Source organism: Pseudorasbora parva, chromosome 8 (genome assembly GCF_024679245.1).
Source record: "Pseudorasbora parva isolate DD20220531a chromosome 8, ASM2467924v1, whole genome shotgun sequence".
NCBI classification, from domain to species: Eukaryota; Metazoa; Chordata; class Actinopteri; order Cypriniformes; family Gobionidae; genus Pseudorasbora; species Pseudorasbora parva.
This window is the reverse complement of record NC_090179.1, coordinates 26,364,185-26,387,605: the sequence shown is the minus strand read 5'-3', so window position 1 is coordinate 26,387,605 and position 23,421 is coordinate 26,364,185.

The following is a 23,421-nucleotide window of genomic DNA, read 5'->3' as shown; positions in this document are numbered from 1 at the left end:
GCACACTGAGGCCTGTGGGGAGTCAGGGCTGTTCCAGGTCCCTGCTGTAATTTTCTGTCAGCCTGGCAGGATTTACCTCGCCTGGGGCAACAGCGGCTGGCTGTGGAGCATGCCACCAATCAAGGATTGAACCTCTCACCTCACTGGCCCTGCATGTGCACAACACTGCCTCCCATCTTTAATGCGTATGTGTTTGTGAGTGTGCGCATGATCGAGTGTGTGACGACAATGTAGAAGAAATATATTTTGTGCATCACCCAAATAATTAATCCATCATCTTGTTGACAATCTAACATTTAGAGGTTGCATTTTATAAATGTTTAATAGTACATACTTGTCCAATGGTGCAGCGTAAGCGGGAGTTTTTAATTCATTCTCTATGGGAGCTGGGGAGCTGAGCAACAGGCATTCAGGGGGGATTGCAGGATTGAAATCAGAACAAAAAAAAGAGAGGAAAAAAAAGCCAAATCGAAGTGGGAACAGTAACATGTCTGTCAGAGAACTGAATGGGCTATTTTACATTTTATGTATTTTTTTATTATAAAAATAATAATTAATAGTTAAAATAATAATTGATATTATTATATGAAATATTATTATTATTAATTATATATATATATATATATATATATATATATATATATATATATATATATATATATATATATATATATATATATATATATATATATATATATATAAAATCGAATTTAAATGTAGGCTACTTAATATATAATATATATTTATTATAAATAAATTGCTAAATAATACCATCATATATTATTTGATGTGTATAATAGCATATTATTTGTGTAAATATAGCACATTCATATATTTATTATTAGTATATATTAACTATAATAAATAAATAGTTCAATCATACTTAAAGGTGCACTATGTAGTATTTTTGCAGTAAAATATCCAAAAACCGAGAGCCGGACGTCTGAGAGAGTCGCCTGTCAATTGCGTCATATCTGAGTTTCCCTCGGTTTCCGGTTTTATTTGGCAGAAGCGCAGCAGTGTGAACAAGTGTCACAGCAGCCGCAGAGTAACGTCATAACATAATTTTAAACACACTTAAATGTATCTAATATGATAAAGAGCTGCATTACCTCATTCTTTGTTTTGAATAGGCGCCCTCTAGCGGACAGAAAAGTTACATAGTGCAGCTATAAATCAGATTATCATACAATAATATAACTTTTACATAATAATATTTGTAATAATGATATTTATATGCATTTTATATATATATTTGTATAGATTTATTGCATTTTTTTTCTAATTCATTAAATTAACACCGCTTTAATACTTTGGGCATTTGGGTACATTTTGTGTATTTCTTCCACACCAGTGAACACATAGGTTTACGGCCGTTTCCGCAAGTGTGAGTAGCGCGTGAGTAACGCATATTTTTCCCGGTGCTCATGTTAATCAATAAGTGCATTCACACCGGGAGCAGCAGCAGCGCGTGAGCGTCAAGCAGGAGCATTGCGTGAGCAGCAGTGAAGCGGGGGTTTCGGCGGCGAGCCTATTTTTGCTGGGCTGCTGACGCTCAATTAAAGTAAAATTACACTTTTAATGGACAAAATAAGTATGATTTTCACACAAAAAGTGCCCAAAATGCACACAAGAAGCATGTGTAGAAGATTTACCCATTTAAACTTATTCAGTTTGGGTGAAAGTATGGTTATGATTATAACAAATAAAGTAAACTAGCCAGAAAATATGATAATCTTACTTTTAGTTTAGTATGTAAGACAGCTATAGGCATTGTGGGAGCTGCTGCTGTAACGCTGTACAAACGCTTCCAGTGTGAATACTCTCACGCGTCTGCAGGTGCAGTCACGGTGTAGTTACGCTGACTTATAGCTCACACACTGCTCATGCTTGCAGTGTAAAACGGCCGTAACTCTTCAACTCTTGCATGAACTAATACATCATTGATCATACTTCATACTATGCTTTGTATTGGCCACATTACTGTTGTGACTAATATGTTGCAATGGAAAATTCATTACAAAGCACCACATCACACACACACACAGTTGCTCAACAAGTGCCAAGCAATTGTGCTTAATTTAAAATGATCAATCAAGCATCATGCCACTTTGGAAGAGGCTGGTCAGTACTTTAAAACGCTCCCGCCAGTCCTGGCCAACTGTCCCTGGAGCCTGTGGGGGTTGCCTTTTCAAAGGCGCATTTGCAGGTCAGCAGCTGAGATGGAGAGCAGTTGGTAGGGGGAAAAGTGCCCTTCTTTCCGCTCAGATATTGATGAAGCCTTGGCCCCAGCACTGCTGTAAATATACCAACAGCCATGTCAGAACAGCAGTCCAACACCCACCACTGACAGCTGGCTTCTCCAAAGCCCCAGTTAGACCACTACAGACTCAACGCATGCACACGCACTTCCTGCTTCACAGAAAACCGAACATTGACATCAGAAGTCGTGCAGCACAGGGAAATAAGACCATTTCAAACACAAATAAGAGGTGTCCTGTGGACACATTAGTACTAATGAAAGATGTGTAACTGCAGACATATTTCCATCAATAACTGCAAATAACCTCCTACACCTCCATCAGCATCAAACAAAACCACTTAGCTCATTCAAATTTATACATTTTAATAAAGGGTCAGATGAACTCCAAAAGGGTATATAAAACAGCTGTAAAATGAATTCAGTTTTTCATTGGTGTTTTATTTACCAGTATTGATCGAATTATGGGCTGCATGGCGTTGTTATTACATTAAATAACTTTTGGGATGTTGAAATCCTGCAGTACGACATGCTATTTAAAATATTTAAACAAAAGTTCAGTAATGCTTTGTTAACTCCTTAAACCCGAGGTGTACCACCGCTTGTAACTTCATGAAGCATGCACAGATAGTAGAAAGTAGCCCATTATTACTTACAGTGTTTACTCCCGATTGAAATGAGATTGCCAAATCAGAGATAATCCTCATGGAGTAACAACAATTTTAGTCATTAGGGAGCGTCAAGAGCTAAACAAAAAGGCTACCTTGGTTTTGATTACTTTATACTATCGCCACAAAATTTGATCCATATGTAGCTCACAGCTCACATGTAGGGGAAGCTGACCTCCTTCCTGAGTTATTGCATGTCAAATAATTTGATACGATATGTAAAATAATAAAATGTCCAAATGTAAAAATTTTGGGGGAAAAAATCTAATTTTGTTTTCTATCAAACTTACCTACCTTTTGACTTTCCTTGTGTATGTCACTCCCTTGCCTTCAGGGCTTAAGCAAGTTAATTCATGCTTGCAACTTTTATGATGTCATATTAAATGTGCAATAGGTAATATTTATGAGGATCTATTGACAGAAATGCAATATATACATAACTATGTTTTCAGTAGTGTATTAAGACCTTACATAATATATTGTTATGTTTTTATTACCTTAGAATGGGCCATTTCTCTCGGGTCCTCTTTCAGTGAAATCGCCATTTTGTGTCATCATGTTTCTACAGTAACCTATTCTCTGCTCTCTCCAATGATGGCATTTTTGTCCTGTGTTGGCCTCGAAAGGGAGGGGGAAGCGGTGGTTGCCATAAACAACACCTCTGTTTAGCATTAGTTAATCTTTGTTAACGTTAACTTACATGTATTAATGCACCTATTTACATTAACAGTGCAATTAGTTAACATGAACTTCCCTGTAGCTTTACTGTTTTTGTAAGGTTATCTTACTGTACATATTTACATTAGTTTATGTAGCAGTTGACACACTAAGGCGAACATTTATAACATTTCTATCTTACTCTAAAGGTAAAAATGCTTTTGTGTACCTTATCAACATTATTAAACAAAGCATGAACTAATGTTTTTTGAGAACCTTATTATCAAGTGTATTTCAACATAAAAAAATAAAAAATACTTTATTAATGGTAATTAATTGTAATAAAAGTCTACAAATGTTAATAACACATCAGGTAATGTTGAAATAGTGTACACTTTGCAATAAGGGTCACACAATGCAAGTAATGATAGTAAAGTGCGTATAGACATTAACAACCTATCCGTTAATGTTCAGATGGTTTCCACTTTAGAATTATGTTTACCAAGATCTCAAAATCAATGGCTTATTAAATAATGTTGATAAGGTACGCAACAGCATTTTTACCTTTAGAGTGAGATGGTTAGTTAGAAATTTAAAAATGTTCACCCTTTAGAGTGTGTCAACTCCTATGTAATCTAATGTACATATGTCAGATAACCTTACAAAAACAGTAAAGCTACAGTGAGGTTAGTTCACCCAAAAATAAAAATTATCTCTTTAATTAACGTTAGTTACCCTAATGTCGTTCGACACCCGTAAGACATCATCTTCAGAACACAAATGAAGATATTTTTGTTGGAATCCGATGGCTCAGACAGGCCTTCAGCAGAGTAGCACCAAATTTTGGGCCCTGGGTACAAACCATCTTGCTGGGCCCCCGTACCAAATACCATAGCAATGGGTGGGGTATTGCATTTTTATCATAAAAACACTTAAAATGTAAACAAAATAAGCCATTTGTACATAAATTCTATACAAATGTTAGTGCATAGGCTATATGTATGTATAGAAAACTGACTTCTAAGGGACTACAATCGTTCTCGCGGTACTTTTGATTGTCATATGCTGATTATTCTGCGCAGCGCCAATGGATCTTGAACAAGCCTAAACTGCCAAACTCCTGAAATCACGTGACATTGGCGATCCGAATCAGGGACGCTGATTCATAACCGTTCGAAACTTTGTTTTGAAATCGCACCATCACTATATGTCGTTACTTCATTTATTTGCGCACAAAACCTATTCTCGTCTCTTCATAAAATGATTGTAAAATCACTGTAGTGAGATGGGCTTTGTGACGCCGTCTTTAGTGCTTTTTATGGGTCTTGAGAGAGAAATGATATGGTGTCATGTCAATGAAGGCCTATCTCAATTTGTGTTCCGAAGATGAACGGAGGTCTTATGTGTGTTGAACGACAGTAGGGTAAATTTTCATTTTTGGGTGAACTAAACCTTAAACTAATTGTTCTGTTAATGAGAATAGATGCATTAATAGCCTATATGTGTGAGTTAAGATTCACTAATGCTGAACACTGAACACTAATGTTCATGGTTAGTTCAAGTTAACTAATGCAATAACACCTTATCGTTAAATGTTATCGATATGGAAAATGCAGATGAGAAACTAATCAATAGTATAAAAATTCATCAAACACTACACATTACAAAATTAAATGCTGCATAAACCACTCATTTGTCTAAAGTAAAATCTTTAACATAATATAGCAAAGATATTTACATGCAAAAAACATCCTCTATCATGCTATGATTGCTACCAGCAGGTCTGCAAATCTGCCTGAATGGTTACATTACCTAGCCTGGATGGCAGCCAAACTCAGCCCCGCCCACAACATTTGAGCTCGGGCAGTTCGGTCTGGACTCGCTCCGTAGAGGAGTAATTATGCCTGAACAGAAACTGTTCGGACCAATGAAATCATCAGGGCAAGCTTTTTTAGACGATGACGGACAGATGATAAACAGTAATCATGCACGTCATCAAAGGCTTGTTTGTATATGCATTCGCCTTCACTATTTCTCTCTGAAATGATGATCATGTTGGTAAGTAACTGCTTATCCTTAAAATCTTTTTTACAACACTGGCAAAGATTGTTTATTCCAACGCGTGTGCAGACAGGGTTGCCAAGTTTTTGCAACAAAACTCACCAACTACTAGCCCAAAACAATAGCTTCTCAGGGGGGTTCTCGGGAAAAAAATGGCATTTGGGGGGTAAAATGTGTTATTTTGACAAGGTTACCTGCTAAAATTCACATTCATGGGTCTATATATCACATAATAGTCGTTTCAACCCGCGGACATAGAAAACAACCCGCGGAAAAAAACGTGGCAACACAGTGCAGTTGAGGTTTGTTGACATTTGACAACTAATGTTATGCGTCGCTTCGTTTCCCTGATTGGTTGTAGGTCTATCCAATTGATTTCTTTCCTGGTTCGGTTGAAACACGCCCCATAATTACAGCCCAATGGAGCAGAATCAGACTCATATTCTGACTAGAATTGAGTATGACCACATCAGGCTATACATTACCATCAGAAAATCACCCAATCAGACATCAACACTTTTGATGATATTTGAATGATGGTAAAATACGGTAAAGCTATTAAAAATGTTAAGGGGTACATGAAGTATGTGATTGACTGGGGGACAAATTACATGATTTACATAAGACAAGATAACTTTAAAAAAAATTCTGATCTGATGCAAAAAAAGAGCATAAACGGCATATTAAATTAAAAGGTGAGAATTGTTACAATTTGATTGAATATGGTGTTTTTAGAACAGATGTATCCATGCAGATCCATGCATTTAATTAATATGATTTTTAATTTAAAAAAAACTATAATTTCTCCTCCCCACTGCAATAACATCTCTTCTCTGACGTGTGCATCGGCAGAGGGGCGGGACAATAATTCTTTCCTTTCAGCATCCTTTCACTCACATGAGATCACAACAATTAGCAAACGATAAAAATCTAACAATCCAATCAATTCCCGATGGAGAAAACCAAGTCCCGTCCTACATTTTTTTCTTCCTCAAGAAGCCATTTCATTCATCACAAAAGGGAAGAAAAGATGGTCTCAACTTCCGAATCCTTTTCATGCCAACTTTAAAACTGTGAACATCAGATACACAGAATTAACAAGACTAAAAGAGACCATCACATATAACTGACTACGCAAGCACTAAGCGGCAGAATTTTAAAAAAAAGCATCAAAACACCACTAACTGTGATGAAAAAGTAATATCCAAAGCATTGTATTAACATGGCCTTAGTGTGTCCAATGACAAAACCCTTTAGCTTGTGCGCTAAAAAGATAAAGGACTCCGGCTCAGCTCTCTCAGTAAGCATCCCTCTGGCTTAAGTCTAAATTTAATCCACCCCATCAAAAAATGCTGTAAATAAATATCAGTTTCAAAGTAAAGGCACCAAAGCCCTATAGGCAGGTGTACTTATTTCAATCAGGTGACATTTGTTAGTTACCCACACCAAGAAGGAGGCAGCCACTGGCTAACCTTTCAGCAGTGAATTATGAGAATTTACCTTCATGCTTCAGTGCTTTTGCTGTTCTGCTGCCTTTAGTGTCTAAATCAAAGGCGGGATCTGCCACCTCGGCACTTTCTCTGGCAAGGGCAGCCATTGCACAAGCGCTTGACGATCAGTGACATTTACCGTGTCGCCCAGCCCACTAGCAGACAGCACAGAGCCCAGGAGGCAAGCACAAGTCAATTCACACTAGCAGACATTTTCTGCCAATACTGCAACGTCTTAAGACTTGGGAAAGCGCACGATTATAGCTACAATTTGGAGTAGAAATATATGACTATTCCATTTTTAATACATTATTTTCTTAACAAATATGGAGCAATATCACACTAACAGTAATGACTTTCTTTGCGAGGGAGTAATTGAATAATTCACCCAATCAATTGGATGATAAAAGCATGCATTGGCGAGAATAACAATATATTAAAGCTTCTTTGGTGTATCCATGGTTTCTACAAAATAATACGGGAAATCGAGGGTATGATGTCATTGATAGGTGTTAAAATAGCTTATTTCTCTTGGATTTAAACATTATTGGATATATAGGATAATGTAAGTACACAAGTCAACAAAATATATAACATTGTTATATGTTAACACTAAGTGCCTTGTGAAAGTATTCGGCCCACTTGAACTTTGTGATCTTTTGCCACATTTCAGGCTTCAAACATAAATATATAAAACTGTAATTTTTTGTGAAGAATCAACAACACGTTTGACACAATCATGAAATGGAATGGAATTTATTGGATATTTCAAACTTTTTTAACAAATCAAAAACTAAAAATTGGGCATGCAAAATTATTCGGCCCCCTTAAGTTAACCCTTTGTTGCGCCACCTTTTGCTGCAATTACAGATGTAAGTCGCTTGGGGTATGTCTCTATCAGTATTGCACATCGAGAGACTGAAATTTTTGCCCATTCCTCCTTGCAGAACAGCTCGAGCTCAGTGAGGTTGGATGGAGAGCGTTTGTGAACAGCAGTTTTCAGTTCTTTCCACAGATTCTCGATTGGATTCAGGTCTGGACTTTGACTTGGCCATTCTAACACCTGGATATGTTTTTTGAACCATTCCATTGTAGATTTTGCTTTATGTGTTGGATCATTGTCTTGTTGGAAGACAAATCTCCGTCCCAGTCTCAGGTCTTTTGCAGACTCCATCAGGTTTTCTTCCAGAATGGTCCTGTATTTGGCTCCATCCATCTTCCCATCAGTTTTAACCATCTTCCCCTTCCCTGCTGAAGAAAAGCAGGCCCAAACCATGATGCTGCCACCACCATGTTTGACAGTGGGGATTGTGTGTTCAGGGTGATGAGCTGTGTAGCTTTTATGCCAAACATAATGTTTTGCATTGTTGCCAAAAAGTTGAATTTTGGTTTCATCTGACCAGAGCACCTTCTTCCACATGTTTGGTGTGTCTCCCAGGTGGCTTGTAACTTTAAACAACACTTTTTATGGATATCTCAAAGAAATGGTTTTCTTCTTGCCACTCTTCCATAAAGGCCAGATTTGTGCAGTATACAACTGATTGTCTTCCTATGGACAGAGTCTCCCACCTCAGCTGTAGATCTCTGCAGTTCATCCAGAGTGATCATGGGCCTCTTGGCTGCATCTCTGATCAGTCTTCTCCTTGTATGAGCTGAAAGTTTAGAGAGACGGCCAGGTCTTGGTAGATTTGCAGTGGTCTGATACTCCTTCCATTTCAATATTATCGCTTGCACAGTGCTCCTTGGGATGTTTAAAGTTTGGGAAATATTTTTGTATCCAAATCTGGCTTTAAACTTCTCCACAACAGTATCTCGGACCTGCCCGGTGTGTTCCTTGTTCTTCATGATGCTTTCTGCGCTTTAAACTGACCTCTGAGACTATCACAGTGCAGGTGCATTTATACAGAGACTTGATTACACACAGGTGAATTCTATTTATCATCATTAGTCATTTAGGTCAACATTGGATCATTCAGAGATCCTCACTGAACTTCTGGAGAGAGTTTGCTGCACTGAAAGTAAAGGGGCCGAATAATTTTGCAAGCCCAATTTTTCAGTTTTTGATTTGTTAAAAAAAAGTTTGAAATATCCAATAAATTTCATTTCACTTCATGATTGTGTCCCACTTGTTGTTGATTCTTCACAAAAAAATGCAGTTTTATATCATTATGTTTGAAGCCTGAATTGTGGCAAAAGGTCACAAAGTTCAAGGGGGCCGAATACTTTTGCAAGGCACTGTATATATATATATACACATACACACATACACTCACCTAAAGGATTATTAGGAACACCATGATACTGTGTCTGACCCCCTTTCGCCTTCAGAACTGCCTTTATTCTACGTGGCATTGATTCAACAAAGTGCTGAAAGCATTCTTTAGAAATGTTGGCCCATGTTGATAGGATAGCATATTGCAGTTGATGGAGATTCGTGGGATGCACATCCAGGGCATGAAGCTCCCATTCCACCACATCCCAAAGATGCTCTATTGGTTTGAGGTCTGGTGACTGTGGGGGCCAATTTAGTACAGTGAACTCATTGTCATGTTCAAGAAACCAATTTGAAATGATTTGAGCTTTGTGACATGGTGCATTATCCTGCTGGAAGTGGGCTACACTCTCAGGAAAAAAGGTACAGTGCTGTCACTGGGGTGGTACCCTAAGGTACAAAAGTGAAAAGGTACATCTTTGTACCTTACTCACCCCTAAAAGGTTCATATCTTTTCGGTTTTGTACCTTAGGGTACCACCCCAGTGACAGAAATGTACCTTTTTTTCTGACAGTGTAGCCATCAGAGGATGGGTACATGGTAGTCATAAAGGGATGGACATGGTCAGAAACAATGCTCAGGTAGGCTGCGGCATTTAAACGATGCCCAATTGGCACTAAGTGGCCTAAAGTGAGCCAAGAAAACACCATTACACCACCACCAGACTGCACAGTGGTAAAAAGGCATGCTCTCATTCTGTTTACGCCAAATTCTGACTGAATGTCAGAATGTCATCTGAATGTCTCAACAGAAATCGAGACTCATCAGACCAGGCAACATTTTTCCAGTCTTCAACTGTCCAATTTTGGTGAGCTTGTGCAAATTGTAGCCTATTTTTCCTATTTGTAGTGGAGATGAGTGGTACCCGGTGGGGTCTTCTGCTGTTGTAGGCCATCTGTCTCAAGGTTGTGCGTGTTGTGGCTTCACAAATGCTTTGCTGCATACCTCGGTTTTAATGAGTGGTTATTTCAGTCAAAGTTGCTCTTCTATCAGCTTGAATCAGTCAGCCCATTCTCCTCTGACCTCCAGCATCAACAAGGCATTTTCGCCTACAGGACTGCCGCATACTGAATGTTTTTTCCTTTTCACACCATTCTTTGTAAACCCTAAAATGGTTGTGCATGAAAATCCCAGTAACTGAGCAGATTGTGAAATACTCAGACTGGCCAGTCTGGCACCAACAACCATGCCATTGCTTAAATCCCCTTTCTTTCCCATTCTGACATTCAGTTTGGAGTTCAGAAGATTGTCCAAGACCACGCCCCTAAATGCATTGAATCAACTGCAATGTGATTGGTTGATTAAATAATTGCATTAATGAGAAATTTAACAGGTGTTCCTAATAATCCTTTAGGTGAGTGAGTGTGTGTATATATATATATATATATATATATATATATATATATATATATATATATATATATATATATATATATATATATATATATATATATATATATATATATAAAACCACTAGAAAGATGTTTTAATCCAAAAATATTACATATTGTGCATTTAATACTTAGAAATCAGTAAATTTATTTTTCAAGTTTGTACAATGCTCAATTAAAATGCATTAAACAAAATCACTGGACAAATTAAGAGAAATTATGAGATGTGTTTGGATGAGCACCAAATTGTCTTGTCTTGTTTCTTTTAAATTATCCACCGCTTTAATAGAAACGTTTGTTTGTGTGAACCTTTTCCAACCTGGATGATTTAGAAGAGTGAATTTACTTGAAATTTGGCGAGCACAGCCAGAAGACAAATTATTTGAATGAGCACCAAAACAAATTTATTTTAAATTGTCTGAATTTCTATTTTAAAAAGTCTGTTTGTTTGAACATTAATTGGCTAGTTACTTTGTTTTAATCCACCGATGAAAAGAGTTTAAAAAAAAAGTCACAGCAGAATTAACTGTTATGCGTCTCCAAGTAGCAACTCACAGTAGGTGACGTTTCATTTCTGAACATGAATCTGTGTGTTTGAAGGAATCGGTTGAAAGAATCAGTCATAATAATAACAGTGGCCTTGCTTCCTTTTTAGCCAATGACTTTGCTGATGATATTTGTGCATAAAAGAGTCTCAAAAATATTATTTTGGACATGCTTCTGAGAAAACAAAATGGTCTAATGATCTACAACAACATAATAGAGAGAGACGATAACCAAGTGAGAATTTAATTCATTCTAATTTCTTTCTAAAAAGGGCATCAACATTAGAAAAAGTTAGTCAAAAACTGGACACATCATGTTGCTTTCCTTCCTCTGTATCCTGCCTGAGGTGGAAGGATTTTTCAGCTTTTGGACGCAGGCAGTGACTGAATGAATCAGCATTTTTGAACAAATAGGCTGAATGAATGATTCAATGACTAGGTCAAAATAACAGTGACCTGAATGAATCAGTGTTTTTGAACAAATCTGTTGAACTGTTTAACAGCACTCTTGGAATGACGTTCGGTCAATCGGATTCGAGGACCAGATGTGTAATTGGCATTCTTATTCAACATTACTGACGAAATAAGCACTGCAACTTAAAAAGCTTCAAGAAGAAAAGTATAAAACTTCAGCTCGAGGCAAAATGACAAAACTTCAGATTAGATCCAGGGAGAGCAATAGATATTTGCGAATAGAGCATCGCCTCAGGGAGATAAGAGTGGCTCCCAATGTCTGGCTTAGTAAAGCCGGGGCCGACACTCCCCAGACAGTTCTAATTTATTTAACAGCTCAACAGGTAATTTTCCAGCAAAATGCTGATTTTCCTCACCAGCTTCCTCTTCAGCATGTATTCTAATTACCAGTGGCTCTCTTTGATCTGAGGCCCGCACTTCACACTGCTCCGGCTTCCCCGGGATCTCATTTCATTAGAGGTTCATTTCGTCTTGGCTCACTCCTTATTCCACAGATACACATTCAGTTAGGGGGGGAGATACGGCTTGACATATTAACTGAGCGCACTGACAAATACTGTCAAAATACACAGCGGCGCTTCCGTCTGCTCTCTGGAGACGGGGCTCAAAAACAAAGTCCGCTGCATTTAAGGAGATGGAAGACGGGATTAAAGATGAGTCCGAGTTCTGATTACCTGATTAAAATTTGGAGGCTGGGTTAAAGACGGCAGCATTAAATTAATTTCATCAGCTCCGTATCAATCATAGCGCCCGGGCTCACAGGTGCCGTGCGAGGTATGAATGGTTTTAATCTGAGCTTGGCACTGAAAGGAGGTTTTCTGATATCAGGGGCCTCCTGTTAATGATTTGAGGGACGTATCAAGTCCTGTAATAGTTTTCGATGTCAGGGTTTCGTCGTTGCGATAGATTCTGACATGAAAATACAAAGCTCATTACAATACTTGGCCCCTGATAGACTTGACTAGCCTAGCTTGTTATGGTGCTATGGAAATAGGCAGGCCCAGACAGAACTGGCAGACATTTTCAGCTTAAATTTTAGAGGAGAAAATTGGCAGAACTTTTCAGATGGTAAAATATGTTAGGACTAAACACTTTGACTTGATGTTCTCAATCAACATTAGACAAAATAAGCATTGCGACTTTTAAAAAGCTTAATTCAGTTCTGTTCAGAAATGATAAAAGTAAAAAAGTAATGAGTAAATAAAAAAGATAAGACTTGTTTTTAATTTCTTGTTTTTGGTAACACATACCATGGCTACCGCAAGAAAGGTTTTATTTAAATAAAACAATAATAAATACTTCATAATAATATGAATGATTATTATGATAATTGTGATAGCAGAAAATCATGGGTTTTTGAAATAATAATAATTATAAAATATATATGGTTTATATTTAATATAACAATATATTCAAATAATAATTATGATCATTATCATTATGATAGAAGAAAATCATGGGTTTTGGAAATAGTAATAATGATAATAATAATAAACTTTTTTATATAGCATCTATAAAAGCTGTATCTCAAAACGTTTTACAAGAACATACAAATAAAATACACTGAAAAAAAATGTGAAACGTGCATCAAATCTAAATTAAAAGAAAGACAAAAAGAAAAAAAATAAGAACAAAAAGTCTTATAAAAATAATAATAATAATAATAATAATAATGCAACCAATATTTTCTATAATAATACAACCAATATATTCTAAAATTATAATTATAATAATAAATGATGATTTTTAATATTATTATAATAAGAAAATGATAATTATGATATCAGAAAATCATGGGTTTTGGAAATAAATGAATCTTAATATAATAATATTATAATAATCATAATCATAATAAATATGATTAATATTAATAATATGTATTTATTATTATTTCAGAATATATAGGTTGTATTGTAATTATTATTATTATTATTATTATTATTATTATTATTGTTGTTGTTGTTGTTGTTGTTGTCATTATTCTTGGTAGCTGAAAAAAAAACATAAAATTAAGCCAAAATATTTAACAAACAAGCACAAAAAAAGGTGCAAATTGTCTAGAACTTTATAAATTACTAATTTCAATAAAACCGCCAATTGGTTGGCAAAATCTTCATTTCAGACATGTTCATATCCCGGGGCCACATTACATAATACATAATGGCCTATAAGTACTATAAGGTTGGGAATTTTTGTTGGGCAATCCAGCACTTGGACTCATCAACATCACCAAATCCAATTTGCAGTTTGGTTAATATGCAATACGCCCAACAGCTCAACAGCCCCGGAAAGAAGTTGATGCCATTCCACACACACAGCATTCCTCATAGCTAAAAGTACAAGTGGGTCATTAGATATACTGCAGAACAAAGAGAAAAAGACTCCTCGTCCCAGAGCTGTAAGGCGACAGGACGTGGCGCATTAAAAGGGGTCTTTTCAGAACGCAAGAGCACGCAGAAGGTGGCAGTTTTCCGGGAAGGGCCCCCTCAGTTCCTCCATCTGTCCGTCTGTCTGTCTCTGCAGAGGGTCACTGCAGGGGGTGGGTGGCACACCCCCTTCGATGCCCGGAACGGTGCCACGCCTGCACAGAGCCGTGCTGTAATACGGACGGTGCCCTGCGCCGCCATCGGATGGGCAAGTCTACTTTACCTGCTGCGATTCCATTACCAGGCTGCCTGTTCCAGCGCTCAAGTGTTTCTGTAGCATATTAAACAGATTAATAGAACAATGCTCCGGGGAGCGAGCGGCCTGTCAATCTCGGCTAAAAACACAAAAGCAGAAAATTAAAAAAGCCCATGGCTGAACTCCAGAGCCGATAAAACACGCTGGAATCTGCGAAGGAGGGGGGAGTAACACAGATGGTAAATATTTATTCTCCATCTCGTCGCTTTAGAGACCACACAAACATACTCGTGTACAAAGACGGCATACTCACACACACACACACACACGAATGCGGCAGTGCCCGTTTGCTTGGCCTGTTTGTCACATCTACACACACATGAACATGCATTCACAAATAGATCCTTTAAGTTCTATGTGAAAAATACAAGGTCAGACTGAAAAGTCAGTTCTGCCTAATAAAATATATGTTGACAGTAATTAAATCTTTACTATTCACTGACTGTATTTAGTCTCTTTCAAGGTGCATAGCGGCTATTTTACGGGCATGTCATGTTCATGTTCTCCACAAATGCAATTTAATGTTTTGATTTGAAGATCTAAAGACACGTTGCATTTTGTCCTGAGAGATTTGGAGCAAATTCACTCTGCGCTGCGTTTTATTTCTCCAAGAGATTTCAGGAGATTCAGGCTGGTCTGCAGAGACCACGGAGGCATGCTGGTCTATCTGCTATCTCGATCACAACTCAGCCACCAGAACTGAATCGGTTGAGTTTTTAGGACCCATTTGTGTGCATTTCATAAAAAATTCCAAAAAGAAGGTTGTTTAGGTCATTTTCTGGGAAACAAACACAAATCCACTTACTTAAACTATCAGACACTGCATTAGCACATTATGCGAAATTGTCTTTTTCTCAAATCCACTGGCTTTTCTCTGTCCCAGGGCTGGCTGTGGAGACAGTGCAGTGTATTAGCAGGTTAATTGCCATGCGTTGGATCACAGGAGGGTCGCCTCCAGTTTAATTGTGCACCGTCCTGGCGGCTAACCTCAAAGAGCGGATGGCCTTTAGAGCAGTGGCCGGGGCCCACTAGGGGGCCTCAAACTTCTAAGGGGGCACAAAATGACTTCAAATGATTTTATTTTGCTCAAATTAATTTAACAACTAAAAACATGAAATGCATACATTATTAAATTGTATTTCTTTCTTTTTTATTTTCCACACAAAAAAAAATGTATGCTGTATTATTCAAAAGTTTGTATGATTTTATATGTATTATTTATACAGCAATGATGCATTCAATTGATCAAAAGTGACAGTAAAGATCTTTACAATGTTATGAAAGATTTATATTTCATTTACATATCTTCATCAAAGAATGCTGAAAAAATATATAATAAGAAATATTTCTTGAGCACCAAATCAGCATATTGTGATGATTATTATATATAATGATTTCTGGATGATTGTGTGACACTGAATTCAGCTTTGTCATCAGGGGAATACATTTAATTACAATGTATTAAAATACAAAAAATGTATTTTAATCAGCAATAATATTTCACCTTAGAATTCTTTCAAAAACATTTTTTTTAATCTTACCAACCTCAAAATTTTGTATGCTAGTACTAGTCCTTGAAACTTCTGATATAATTATATTAATCATGGTTAATTATTTGAATCAACTTACACCACTAAATTCAGTAATAAAGGTGCACTATGTAGTATTTTTGCAGTAAAATATCCAAAAAATACCAGGCCAGTGGTTATATTTTGTTCAGTTGAGTTCTTACAATATCCCAAATGTTTTCCAACTATTTGTAAATTGTGAGAAAATTGCTATTTTAACCAGGGAGGATGGACGTCTGAGGGAGTCGCCTGTCAATTGCATCATATCTGCGTTACCCTCGGTTTGCGGATTTATTCTGCAGAAACACTTTACTCTTAGCAGTGTGAACAAGTGTCACAGCAGCCGCTGAGCGAACGCACAGGGTAACGTCAGAACATCATTTTAAACACCCCCGTGTCCCGTCATAATAAAAGTCTCACTGCTTGCAAGCCGTGTGTTGCTCAACAATCGCTGCAGCGGCCTTGCTCAGCTCCACAACACTCGCTCCTACTCTCCTTCATACTACAGTAACGTTAATAATCACATCCATGAACATGATTTCTGCCCGAGTTCTATCCCAATTCTTTTCCACCGGCCTTGAGGTGAAAACCACATGTCCCAAGATTCTGAGCTCAAACTTGGCATCATCAAACTACGCCTTTGTTTTGAATAGGCGCCCTCTAGCAGACGGAAAAAATACATAGTGTAGCTTTTAATAAATAAATAATAAAAATTAAACAAACAATTGACATGATTACAGCATTTTTAACAGAAAAAAATGATGGTCACACTTTGCTTTAGGGTCCAGTTCTTAATATGAACTAACTATTAACTATGAATTTTGCCTCAATAAACTCATAATTACAATTTAGTAAAGTGAAGGTGTTAGTTTAGATATAGGGTTGGATTAAGGGATGTAGAATAAGGTCATGCAGAATTAAGGCATCAATATGTGCTTTGTAAGTACTAATAAACAGTCAATATGCTAGTAATATCCATGCTGAAAAGCAACTAGTTAATAGTGAGAAATGGACCCTAAACTAAAGTGTTACCAAAAATATATTGGAGTATAAGTGGCCATCTTGTGTCAAAAAGGTTGGGAAAGACTGTTTTAGTGTACAGGTGCTAGTATGTATAGTAGAAGAAGGAATATATGTGAGAGAAGCAATCATTTACAACTGATAAAATGTACAGATTTATCCAAAAAAGTGATTTGAAGTTGTAAATAAAGACTATTGGAATACTGGAATTCATGTGCAAATCAATTTTACTTTCCATTTCTTAGAAATCGCTAGTAAATTTCACAATTAATTGGAGTGAAAACCTTTTTTTTTTTCTTCAGTGCACATACAACAAGTACCCAACCAGTAATAGCTATAAAAAATGTGTCCACATGTGAAGCCTCTGTCCATGGAGCTGAAAAGAGTAGCTAATCACAATCATGCAGCATACAGTCATTCCCAGAAGAGGTTATGACAGATTCTCTTCACTCTTCAGTCACAACCATCCACACCTCGGTTCTGCCTGACCTTCACAGGTGCCCTTTCCTGCTCCGTCGCAATGCAGCCACCTACCTCTCCCTCTCTCTCTCTCTCTCTCTCTCTGAACCTGTCATTCTATCTCTCTCAGTTTGCACCTCTCTCCAAACACCCCTTCTCAACCCCCCTCCACTCGTTTGCATTCCTCTCTGCCCGCTCCTGGATCATCTCCACTTGGCAGCCAAGCCGGCCCTGTCTGTTTTCATTCCCCTCCAAGAGGACAAGTAATTTGGGAAAGAAGAGAGCAGATGACCACTGGCTTCTGACCTTTTCTGCCTCAATTTAACTCCTCCGTGTAGCACCGCGAAAGTGGCAATCAGACTAGGCAGAAGTGACACCCTCATCTAAGCATGGCGGAGCCCCACACACAATCACAGTGTCACTTTCCATCACGGCACCGAGCGGGCTGGGAGGAGAGGAGGGGTTGGCCCGAACGCCACGGCCGTCTCCCTCCACACTGGCTCTTATTAATGCAATGGTGGAGTGGCCAATGAGAAAAGCGTCATTAGTGCAGGCTTGTCATCAAAACGCGATGACATAGTCGGAATGATCCTTACACTTTGTGTGTCAAGTGCTAATAGACTTGGCTGTGAGTGAGGCAAACAGCAAAGGGAACATGAAACATTGTTTGTAGGGTTACTTGTAAAAAAAAAAAAAAAAAAAAAGTGCTCAAACAAGTATATGGTATATTAAACAACTATATCAAAGAAAACAAAAAAAACTGGCAGTTATTTGGTATGACTGTTTTAAGTCAAACCAGGTACAATACATACAGAACACTTAATTTGTGTACATGTAATTAATATGGACGGTGCGTAAATTAAACAAATAAATAAAATAGAAAGTTTATATTATTTTAAAAAATACACATTTAACACTAATTAGAGGCACAATTTTAAGATTTTTGGATTAAAATATCCAACAACCACTAGAACGATGTTATACATTGTTGACTTCTGTACTTACATTCTCCCAAATGTTTCCAAGAATGTTCAAATCCAGAGAAATTAGCAATTTTAAACGGAACATGTCAGTGTCGCCTGTCAATGACATCATACTAAGGCCGTAACCATGTCTTGAATATTGGGGGACCATTTTATTTATTTTTTATAAATCATAAAGAAACATGAACAGTGATTGAAATTCTAGATCTAATTCTGGTTGGGAAATAATCCATTTGGGACTATTTGCAAACAATAATTGAGTCAAATATATAATTAGTCCCGAGATTCTTCGAATTAATTAATAAATGCGTAGATCTGCTGTTGATATGTTCATCAAGGATTGTATATGAGGAGCAGGGACACATTTGTGGGCATTTTGTTTAGTGAGTTCAACCGGAAAGAATAGAGTCTCTCTCCGCAGCGGCATTGAGCGATAGATTGACATGCTCGTCTGTGTGTGAAAACTGTGCAGGAGCCGAAAGAGAAGGTAAACCCCGCCTACTTTGATTTGATTGGCCGTCTCAATTATTTTGCCATTGACAAGCACCGTTACACCCGAGGCAGAACAGACTAAAAATGTTACTTTTAAACCTTTTTGTCATCCTAACATACAGTGCACTGCATAATGAAGTACAGTAGAGCGCTGCAAAAATGTCAAATATTGAGGGGGGGATTTGGCCATTTATAATTATTGGGGGAGACTTTGTCCCCCTCAATGTCTATGGTGGTTACGACCCTGCATCATACCTTCAATTTCCGGTAAAAAGCATGCAAACACCAAAGGCGCTTTAATATATTACGCATTTTATTAGAAAGGTGAGTAACTACACATTCATCGACAGAAAACGAATCATTGTTATACAGCTCAACACAGTTAATCTTATTGTTTAAATATTGGTTAACATGAGTAGCAGGTTAGCCTAATATCAATCTAGCTTACAGCAATGTCTCATAGTTGCTGGCGAACGAACACACAGAGTAGCATTATAACATAACACACTTAAATAATGTATCTAATATGATAAAACAGCGCTGATAAAAACAGCTTTGCAAAGTCAAGTGGTCATCAAGTTACATCTTTGTTTTGAATAAGCGCCCTCCAGCGGCAAAAAATTACATATTGTGGCTTTAATATAATTTATGTAAAATTGATAAAATAATAATATAATTAATACTATTAAAGTAATACATAACTAGTATAATAAATACTAATGATACATTTTCTATATGAAAATTAATTTAAAAAAAATATTTCTGGAATACTGTATAGGTCTATAGGAATATATTCATTCCAGTGGGCATTTGGGGTTATGGCACTAGAATATATTTTTAAACTGTTAATATATTGTGGAATTGTATAGTATTTTAATACTATCTTTGACAAGAGCAGAATTGTCCTATCGTCTGAGAGGTCAGACTACTGTTTGACAATTCACGACCCTGCTTCTAGAAATGTCCACTGGCAGCTAAAAGCTCAGAGACTTCATCAACGTGTACCGAAACGCTGAGGCTGTCGATTATGTTTGTCTGAGCAGGGGGGGTGGGGGGGGGGGGGGACCACGAGGATGAACCACGGCATCTGCTCAATATCAGCAAGTTCCACCACTGTTGCTAAAAGACATGCCAATGTGTGTGGATGTATGTAAGCTGGTGTGAAATACAATATGTGCCATGCTCACAGGCTACACATGTTATGGCAAGAGCAGCCATGAAATAGAGTCGCTCAGAGGGGATCTGCTACAAAGTGGCATATGCAAAAAAACATCACACAAGCCACAACACAAACTGGATAAATGGATTACAGAGTGTGTTCATGGACTTGTTGAGGAGCAGGAAACTTGTAACATGATCAGAAATGCAAAGAGCTCTTGGAGGCAGATACGATACGTGGCACCAGAGCGAACATGAAACATTCTGAAACCAGACTAACTAACATCTTTCTTTCCAACCAGAAGGAGTTTACCTGAGTAGGGGAAAAAAGACACTAAATGATGATACGCCTCTAAGGGGGGTAGTATCATCTGAAAAGATCCAGTCATTGTACTTGCTCATCCCCTCTGCGCTGAAAATGAAATTGTCTGATGTGCAAGATTTACCTTTGCCGCATTTGGCCCCGCTCAGGCGAGAGGGTCGCGGCTCCACGTGTCATCTGGTGGCACCATCGCGGTGGCTCCAATTTACACACAGAGCCGTTCTGCATTTCAAAGAAGCCCAGCGCGAGCCCTCCTGTTAGCGATCGCTATCAGAGCCCCGCGGACGCGAGATTAGGCCAGCTGGAGAAACCGCTCGCTGCTTCCCCCGCATTTACATTTTCATTTTCATATTAGATTTTTCCTACTTCCCCCTCCTGGGCTTTAACTAGCCTGTCCACACACCTACCCTTCCCAAATCTCCCCAGAGCAGGGCCATGCAGGCTAAAGCCCGCCAACTCCATCACTCTCTAGCCCCTTTACATGGCTATGATTAATGGAATAACTAATGAAACTTTTGATGTAAAAACAAATAATGGAGCTCGTCTGCGGAGCGGCTTTCAAGTATTTCATCTAGAGAGAAAAAAAGGCGACTGTTTTAGACTGACTGAAATAGATCAAAGAGTTACTAATAAATCCATGCGAGAAATACGAGAAGCATTCAAACAATATCGTAGGAAAAATTAAACGACTGCTAGATAAAAGGAGGTTCGCGCTCGCTCCTCGAGTGTTCTTGTTCTTCTGTGGTTTTGGGCTGTGAATCAGAGATACCGTTCAGAGCAGGCTAGACACGATTAGATGTTCTCACCCTTGAAAATCAAACTCAGAAACGCTGACGCTCTAAAAAGAACAAGAAAGTATTGAAGCAGAAACCATGTTTCTCATGAAAAGCACCAACGTGTGAGTTAGGAGAACCCCGGCGAGGCAGACCAACAGAGAACATCTGAGGTGACCCCACTTTAAAATTGACTGGGATTTAATGCAGAAGGGATAGTTGTATTATTCCATCGCAGCTTTAAAAGCTTCTGTCTCTCAGGCAGCTCTTGTTTATTGTGCGAGTGCAGGGGCCTCATTCAAAGTGGCACTCAATGGACTTAAAGGGCCGCAGTGGTACAGTGATGCATTGCGCACATAAACACCAATGACTCGGCCTGCATATTAAAGGCAGGGAGCTGCACACCTATGCATTCTCATCACTTTCCTCGGCCTTCGACAAGCAGACAGAAAAACTAAACCAATCTACCAACAGAAAGGAGTCACCGCCGTGCCACAGGCTGACAGCGGCCAAACAGGTCAGCCGTCAGTGTAACTAACGCACATGATGAACTAGCTGTTGAGAGACTAATAAAAGTGCATTGATAAAAAGCTAAAGTTTTACCCATATTTTAGAATAAGTGTACAATTTTCATCAAGGAATAGGTCACTCAAAAATGAACACATAATTTACTCATCATTCATAACATACTTTCTTCAATGGCGCAAAAAAAACAATAAAGACTAATGTGGTATATTTAAAATCATTGATGATCTTTATTGTTGGACAGCTATTTATTTGAAATAACATATTTACTACCAATACTACTAATATTAATAATAATATTTTCATTCAAATAATTGTTTGTGAATGCTTTTTAGCATCATGACTGGACTTTTTTTGTTCCATTTCTTACACAAAGCTATTATATAGCTTTCTTGTTGTTACATGAACAAGCTACATTCTTTAAAATGTGTTATTTGGCATTTTTAAATGCAAAAGGTGCCTCTAAACAATAATGTAACAATTGTTTTGCATAACATATCCAGTAGCGTACAATTACTTGAACTATTCCTCAGTAAAACCCACATTTTTGTGGCTTATACAAAAATAATCTGAATGGCATGGCTTTTCCATCATTAAGAGAAGCAGATGTATTCTAATCAATGGTGACTTATGGCTGTACAGTTTTATTTGTACGAGTGAGGACAACAGGAGGAAGAGGAGAAGAGAGAAAGACTCATTTTAAATTTTCTGCATGCTCCTGGTGGCAGACAGCTGACCTTCACTGCAGACATGCTTGGGCGGGTAACGGCGTTCAAATTACGTCCATTCCAAAGGACTACATGAAACGGCCACGGCGCTTTAAAGTCCTTCAATTAGATTATCCTTTTCATTTCTTCCTTCTTGTGCGCATTCAAGGCGCAGACGTACAGCGACAAAAATGTACACACAGCCTTAATACACACGTGAAGGAACGCACAAACATTTGCAACAGAGTTGGAAAGGGAAGAGATGGGGTGAAAGAGTAAAAGAGTGTGAGAAAGAAATAAGAATGACAAGTAAGCACAGCGAACGTGATCTGCAGCCTTGATTCTGTGACTTAATTCAATGCTGGAATGAGAGACTTGCTTCACACAGTTAACTTTTTTCCCTTTCCTACCACGTGTTGTCTTATTTACATGATACATACTCTAAAACAAATGTTTGTCTTCATTTTTCTTAAAATATATATATATATATATATATATATATATATATATATATATATATATATATATATATATATATATATATATATATATATATATATATGCTGTCACTGGGGCGGTACCCTAAGGTACAAAACTGCAAAGGTACTAATATGTACCTTAAAGGTACTACTATGTACCTTTAAGGTACTAATACGCACTCTTAGATTACTGATATGTACCTTTTAAGGTACTAATATGTACCATTTAGGGCTACGTAAGGTACAAAGATGTACCTTTTTACTTTTGTACCTTAGGGTACCGCCCCAGTGACAGCACCTTTTTTTCTGAGAGTGAATATATTACATAACATCAGGTTCTGTTCTTTTTCTCAATAAATGTCTCACATAGAAATATTTCATTGCGGAAGCTAGTTGCAAACACTTCATCATAGTGCCTCTTAAAAAAAAAAAAGG